Genomic DNA, 8,115 nt, shown 5'->3' with positions numbered 1-8,115 from the left:
TTTACTACTTGTGCTGGGCTTGGAGGTCCTGGGGGAGGGCAAGCTGTGAACTGAGGTCAGTTGCCACTATTGCCTGGCTTGGGGCTGTTTAGCAAGAGGTACGGGGCCCCCCGAGATCAGATGCTGCTTGTTTGGAGTTTATGAACCTTTGGGAGGTTCTAGGAAAGTCAGCAGCACGAGCCAAGACTTTTTCTATGAAAAAACCACTGGAAGCTACTTGGGTGGGCTTGCAAGTTGGGTGGAGTGAGGTCTCAGGGAATCACCAGGGCAGGGCAAATGGTATTAGCCACATTGATGGAGACGCAGATATGGTGCCCACTTGTATCCGATGCTGGGTTGGAGGAGGGTTCAGCAAAGGAACAATGGCTTCTGCCAGTACTTCTGTCTGGGGGAAAACTGCTCCTCCAGCCCTTGCCCTGAAACCAGACAGTTCAGTTCCTCCCTATATGTCCCTGGCATCTTTCGAGCTGCTGTCTTAGCACTGGAGCTCGAGCAAATTAGTCTGTCTGCATAGTTCTGTGTGTGGGCCCTTTAAGAGGAATGCTTGGGTCTCCAGCAGCCCTCTCTCTCACTCACTCACAATCCCTCCTGGTTTTCACAGCCAGAAGTTTTGAGGACTTCTCTTCCCAGCACTGGAACCCTGGGCTGGGGAGTCTGGTGTGGGGTAGGGACCTTTTGCTTCTCATAGGGTCCTCCACAGCCGAAATATTTCTCCCAATTTTTGATCCCCACATACAGGTGTGGGACCAGCCCGTTTTATGTCTCTACTCTTTCTACCAGTCTCAACTGGGTGTTTTTTTCTGTATATCTTTAGTTATAGGACTTCTGTTTAGGTAGACTTCAGGTTATTCTCAGTGATGTTTGTTCTGTAGTTTAGTTGTAATTTTGATATGGTCATGAGAGGAGACAAGCATAGCATTTACCTACTTTGCCATCCTGAGGACAAAGAAAAATCTCTCCTGGTGTTTCTTAACTCTAGGACAAAATTGTGGAAAGATTTGTTTGGATATGTTACTTTCTATTCAGTAATGGAGATGGAGTTAATGCCACACAGTACAAATGTGGCTACTGTGAGCCTCTTTGCTCCTGTGTGGATGGAATAAAGAAATACAAAACTTGTCTATTACAATTATCTCATACCATTTAGTAAAACAGCAATTCGATGAGACAGGTATTATTATTTCCATTTTATTGAAGAGGTAACTGAGGCTCAGAAGGACTAAATGACTTCCTCTAACTCACAAAGTCAAGATTGCAGATTGAGTCTGACTAAAAACCTGTTCTCCTCATCTATTTTCTCTCAGTTCCTGGTTAAAAAACGATTTGCTTCCAATGAGAGACAGTAACATACTTGGGCAAAGTAGACTGATTGCTCATTTGATGTTATAAGGGTTGTCATGATAGAATTGTCATTCCCTACTTTTTTGTCCCCTATCTCAACCCAAAGTAGAATGAGAAGAAAATAAAGATTATGTTTTCTAGAACTTGTTTCAAAAGGAGATGGCAGAGCCCTTGGCTCAGAGTGGCAGGCACTTGGGTAACGCTTTTGAGATATCCATAGAACCTTCTGATTTCAGAAGCTTCCTGTAGCTCTGAGAGTGGTTGAGTCATGAATATATTCAGGAGCATGTTAAATATATATACACATTTAAAAAATATCATCCGGAAGTCAAGGCTCAGAAATTGTCCTAATTTTTTTTTGTCCATGTTGAACAAAATCTGTTTTCATATATAGACAAAATAGAACTGCTTTGTATTATTTAACCATGCAAGTGGGCTCTTAAGGTGGTCTTGACGGTACATACATTCTTCAGTCCTTGAAAAGCCTGAAAATAGGGTTGCATATGGTTTCAATTATGGATCTTACTCACTTGAAGGTTTCTCTCCCTTTTACGTAAACAAGATTCTTTAGCAGGATTGTGACATTCTGCTAGACAAAAAACTCCACCTTCTTCCCTGTCTTTGCTTTGCCCTCAGTTTCCTCTCTTTTCTCATATTTCCCTTAGAAGAACTTCTAATTACTTTTCCCTCTCTCAACTGGTAATTTTCTCCTGTTTATTTCTCATCTTTGCAATGTTTTGTTCTTTATTCTTCATTCTTTTTTCTTCTTCTTTTTTTATAACCCAAGGGGTCATAATGTATTAGCTTCCCTATAAATGTTACACTTAGTTATTTAACCTCATTTAATTAGAAGTTGTATAAAGCAATTCAGGGATGTAATTTGGCCATGATGTTGTTAGGCACGTTTCTGTCATTCCCGGACTAAGCTCCCAGTCTCCCTCGGGCGGCATTTTAAAACATGTTTAGAAATTCTCATTGCCGAATCTCCTAGTGACACCTCACCACTCTGTGTGATCTCCAGATCCCTCATCGGCCTTGCAGAGCATGTAGGCAGCACATCACAACCACCCAGCTATTGCAAAATGCAGACTTTTCATCAATAGTTGTGGTCTGGGAATTATCAATCAACAACTATTGATAAAGCATTTACCTATATCATCCTCAGCACTCTGTGGAAAGCCCGTCGTGACTTACCCTACCCTGCAAAAAATAAATAAATAAATAAATAAATAAATAATGAATGAATGAATGAATGAATGAATGAAAGAATAAAACATAGGTCTTATTCCAAGGAAGATTACAATCTAATATGGACACTACCAAGACACAGAAAAGGTGACTAACAATTAAAGGCAGTAGACAGCAAGTGCAAATAGAGAGATGGTGATCATTAGATGTTTTTAGAGACCAGAGAAGGAGGAGAGTGTTTCTGCTCTGAGTGGGCTGAATCGGTTCCGGGGAGAGGTCAGCATTAAAGATCAGAAGACAAAAAGGCATGGACCTTTTTCGACAGAATGTTCTAAACACTTTGCCTAAAATGGAGGGGACTGGGGGGAAACTAGTGAGAGAAGCAGCTATGAAACTATTTGGGACAACTTGGGAATAGGACTTAGATTTAAAAAAAATTAAAATCAGGATTTATCTTAAAAGAAGTCCTAAATTTAAATTCATAAACATTGTACAGTATGATCTCTCATTCTCATTCCTTCTCTCTCTCTATTTTATATAAGTATAGAGATATAGAATAATGTTCGTCAAATATTAAAATTTTTTTCAAGTGGTAAGATTTAGGATCACCTGTGGTTTTCTTTTTTGTACTTCATTGCTTAAAAAATTTTAATCATGAATGTATTATTTTTATTAAAAATAATAAAATCATCACTCTAAAAAATCATAGATGTAACATCATTTGAAAGGAAGTTGCAAAATGATGGTCCGAGTTATATGTGCCACATAGCATGCAGGTCACAGATAGGCAATGCTCCCTCTGATGACTGACAATGACTCTGTGTGACAGTGGCAAAGTCTTTAGGATAAATTCTTTGCAACAGTTTTTAAACATTTTCATCTCTGAGGCCAAGTCACATGATTGTGCCATCTGAAAAGTGAAAACTGAAGTCTAATTTTATAACAACAGGAAATCAAATAGATGTCAATCATCTTTCTAATTTTCTAAGCTTTTTAAAACAGGTCTTGGATTTACCCACCCAACAACTTTCTACTTGGCCTCTTTCTAGTCAAGGGAAAAATAAAAACAATAGGCAAACATTAAATGACATGCAAATTTAGAACATTTTAACTATACTACTTCTCAACCTATTCACCTGTACTATCTTTCAAACATGCTGAGGTTCGAGAAACCCCAATAATGTGGTCAGTGCAGAGACTAATTGCATACCTAACTTCAGGGAAGTGAACAAGCCTAGTATCGTTCAGCCCCAAACTAACAATTATTATAGACATTATACTGTATTTCAGGTCAAAGGGAGAAGTTAACGTTGATTCATAACCATTTTAAGTCAGATGGCATCTTAGGATTTAGTTTTAATTATAGTACATTTACAGTTCAATGGGTTTTTGAAAAAATATACACTTGTTCATAACAAATTTCATTACTGCACAGTTTCAGTTACATTGACAGTCATACATTTCGCAAAAACATGCCTTCATAGATTACTACACAAGTAAAAGCTTGCTACACATACCTCTGTTGGCCTATATTAATTCATCCTATAGCCCAGTGCCAGTAGTTCGAGATACTCTGAATTTTAACACTTGAGATTCATTCTGCATTCTTACCAATATTTAAATATTTAATACAAATTTCAATATTTGTATTAATCAAATAACACTCATGTAAGTACAAAATTGAGAAAAAAAACTGAGACTTTTGGAGCACATACAAGATTATGAAAATTTAATTCCCAAAAGATTAATATCTAGAAGGTCGAATGAGTGAAAACAGCAGGTATTACATAAACTTCATAAGGAGATTGTTTACTCACTAAAAACTCTATTATAAACAAAAACTTTACTCTGGCTTTTAAATGATTATTTGGATAGTTGTTTTAATTCTTCATTTTGCTCTTAGTAAAAAGTGTCTCATTGAGAGAATAGTTGCATTTTAGAGATGGAAAGAACCTGAGAAATATTTTCATTCCACTTTTCAAGTACGTGAGCAAATGACACATTACCTATGATGCTTTCCCAATTCCCAAGGGGAGAATTAATCTTAAAATAAAACTTATTTATGATTATAAAACTATTAGATATTTATTAAAGAAAATTTAATGAATACAGATAAAATCTTATTTAAATTTGGTCCATTTACTTCCAGAATTTTTTCGTATACTAATTACACATCTTATCACAAAATCTTTAATGTTTTTAATTGTTTTATGGTACTCCATTATGTGGCTGAATAGAATTCATTTCATATTAATTATATAATATGAAATATAATTAATAGTTTTATTATATTTTTGCACATCTAAATATTTTCTGAATTTTTATTATGATATATCAAGCTGGGATTATCTCTCTTTGGTGCACCTCTGATTATATTTCAGGATTAATTTCTTGAGGTGGAATTCTTGTTGAAAGATAGGAGTTGTTAATCTGCTTTCCAGAAAATACACTCAGTAAAGCATACATGGGTGCCAATTTATCCTTCTTGCTGGAAGCACTTAATACCTTCATGAAAGCAGTAAAATTTGTTGTTTCTGGTACGATACTTAGTTGAGCACATGCCTATATCATTACAGAGATAAAGAAATCAAGATCCAGACCATGCAGTTGAGTTGCCCAAGTTCACATAATTCATGGCAGAGCTGGAGTTAGAAACTGACTCTCCTGACTTCCAGTTTGGTGCTCTTTTGCTATAATTCTTTACCTGCTTCTTAACCAACTATGTTTACTATCATTATGGCTCTAACTATATTTGTTATCCATTTTCTTCTAAGACATTTCTAGATGGCCACCACTAAGATATCAAGGTGCTAAGAGTTTTATGTTGTGTCTTTTTCTTTATTTAAGAAATTCCTTCTTCCCCCAACCAAATACAAGGAATTCTAAAATCTTGCAAAATCAGCATCATCTTGTTAGTTTGTTTGTTAGAAATGCAGAATCTCGGGCCCTTTCCAAGTTTAATGAATCAGGATCTGTATTTTAGCAAGATCTCCAGGCAGTTTAAGGCACATTAAAATTTGAGAAGTATTGTCCTAAAACATTTGGGTCATTTTTCTTGCAATGCGGTAGCCATTTTTTAAAATGGTCATAATAGAGGAAATAAAAACTTGTACTAATACCTTGAATTGAATTGATGGTTGATAATACCTTTCTCCAAAATACAACTAAATAATCGCTGGATAATCATTATAAGTTGGGACATCATAATAAAACCTTTATTACTTATAGTGCAGTAATGTACTTTAAAATTTGTCCATAGAAACTCATTTCTACCACAAAATTTTTGTGGCTAATTTGATCATAAAAAAAAGGAACATGATATTAAACAAAAAGAAAAAAAATTTAGATTATTAGGAAAAAATATTTATTTGGTAAAATCAAGCATCTTTTGCTGTCTTTTGAGGATATTTCTATAGAGACTTCATTGGCAATGTTTCTTAAAATACACATCCAGTGAAGTTAGGAACATGATAGGTTTTTCCTTCCCTGGGAAATCTTTGCATTGCAAATGGAGGTATTTTTTATTGCTCCAGACTTCTAAATTTTATTTGAAATGATGATAATTTCTCTTAAAAATATTGTTGCCAATTTGACGTATATGAATGTTGGAGAAATCTTTGAATGAGAAATGATAGGAGATAAGTAGTATCCTTATACTCATTGGTCAGTCTTTAAGGTGAGTTTTGGTTTCCCTTTGCACAGCTTATGTATGATAGGAAAAGTTACAAATGGATTTTGAGATTTTTATAGATCCACCTCTAGGGGAAGTTCAATGGCCACTGACTTCAAAGGCAGTTCTCTGAGAAAGACTGACCAGTTGGCTCTGTTGAAGAAAAAGAAAAACTATGGCAGAATGTATGAATCCATTGACTAAAGACTTTTCCAGACTTTCAAGGAGTCAGAAGAAATTGCTAAATTCAAAGCTTTTGTTCTTCAGAGAGGTAGTGTAAAGGACTCTTAAAATTTCAATAATAATTAAAAAAACTAGTAATACAGAAATTATAGCAACTCCCAACATTTAAGAAAAGTTTTTTTCTTTATAAAGTATAAAGCCACTTTATAGGATTTAATGGAAATTTACTGTATGATGCAAAATATATAATTAAAAAAAGTTGTTTTCCAAATATGAGATTCATTAATTTGGACTTTATGAAACCAAATAACTCATTTGATTATCATCTACTTATTACCCCTCAATCACTCCTCCCTACCTCTGCTAAATGTACCACAGGACATTGATTCAACCTTAGTTGCCCTCATAGAGAAAAGCAAGTTAAAATGCTTACCCTGCTTCCCGCAAAAAAACCATATCTTTTCTATTTCAGCCCAAACTTCTTTAACTTATGGAATAATATTTTCACTTTCCTAAATGCTTTCAGAGAAAAAGGAATAATTCTAAAATAACTTTTTAAAAATTATAACCAAAGAGGATTGTTCCCCTTCGATCTCACTATTTGTAAAAATTGATTTTTTCTTTACAGTGTTGATAATCAATAAAAGCCTTTAGTAAAACTCCCCAGAGTACCCATGGTAACCAAGCCCTTCGATAAATCTAGGGGCTCTCCTATGGGTTTCCAGGCCACCCCCCCTTGCCTTTTATGATGATATATGAGGGTCATATACAGGGACTTACCCGACATCCTCTAAATTAAAAGTCATTGGAGCAGGTAGTTTAAGGAACAGATTTATAACAAGTTTCAAATGAAACAAAGGTATTCCTCACAGCTGTGAGCCATCTGCAACCAATTTTCTCATACTCAGGGCGTACTGAAGATAAATATTATCCCCATACCCACCCTACCCCCTCAGCACACACAGAGACTCATATAATCTGCCACCCAGAGGAACCTTAATGTTTCCAAAGTCTACAGCTGCTCAGCCTCCCTTTGGCCTTTCTCTTACAGTTCATGTCAATTTTAAATCATTACTACACTTATTATGCAGATCCTTACATTGTTGTTTAACCTGAAAATGTTGGTTAGAAAAGTGAGGATCATTTAATTGCCACAAAGTTCACAGCTATGACTGATTGATTATTCAATGTGGTCATGAGTAATGCTACAATCATAATCTGGATAATTTCTCATAAGAGTGCAGAGAAAAATATGAACACAGAGCAATATATCTTAGTGGTCCAGAGCAGAGCTTGAATCCTACAGACATGGGGTTAGGGCCTTCTACTAGCTATGTGGCCTGGCCTCCAATTTCTCGACTACAACCTGGGGATATAAATAGTATCTACCTCACAGGACTCTTGAGAAGATTAAATACAATAATGCATGAAAAATCTCCAGAAGGTAGTTAGCACTCAATAAAGATTAGTTATTATTATCTTTATAAGTGATAATATAGTCAAAGTTACTTTTTAAACCATGATAATCATATAATGAACTATTACGATGTGAATATCATAGGCAATCTCTTTGATCTATCACCTCATAGCACTGCATCCTATACTATACAGCACAAATTAATGTTAATCCCACTATTCATGTTCATTTCCTAAACTCTATAGAACATTAGCATCCTCTCTCTCTCAACAAGACAGAAAAATATTGGGTTGAATACAATTAAATAGTCTTTCCT

Source organism: Pteropus vampyrus, unplaced genomic scaffold (genome assembly GCF_000151845.1).
Source record: "Pteropus vampyrus isolate Shadow unplaced genomic scaffold, Pvam_2.0 Scaffold56, whole genome shotgun sequence".
Classification (NCBI taxonomy): domain Eukaryota; kingdom Metazoa; phylum Chordata; class Mammalia; order Chiroptera; family Pteropodidae; genus Pteropus; species Pteropus vampyrus.
The sequence above is the reverse complement of the archived record's forward strand: the minus strand, read 5'-3'. Positions refer to the sequence as shown.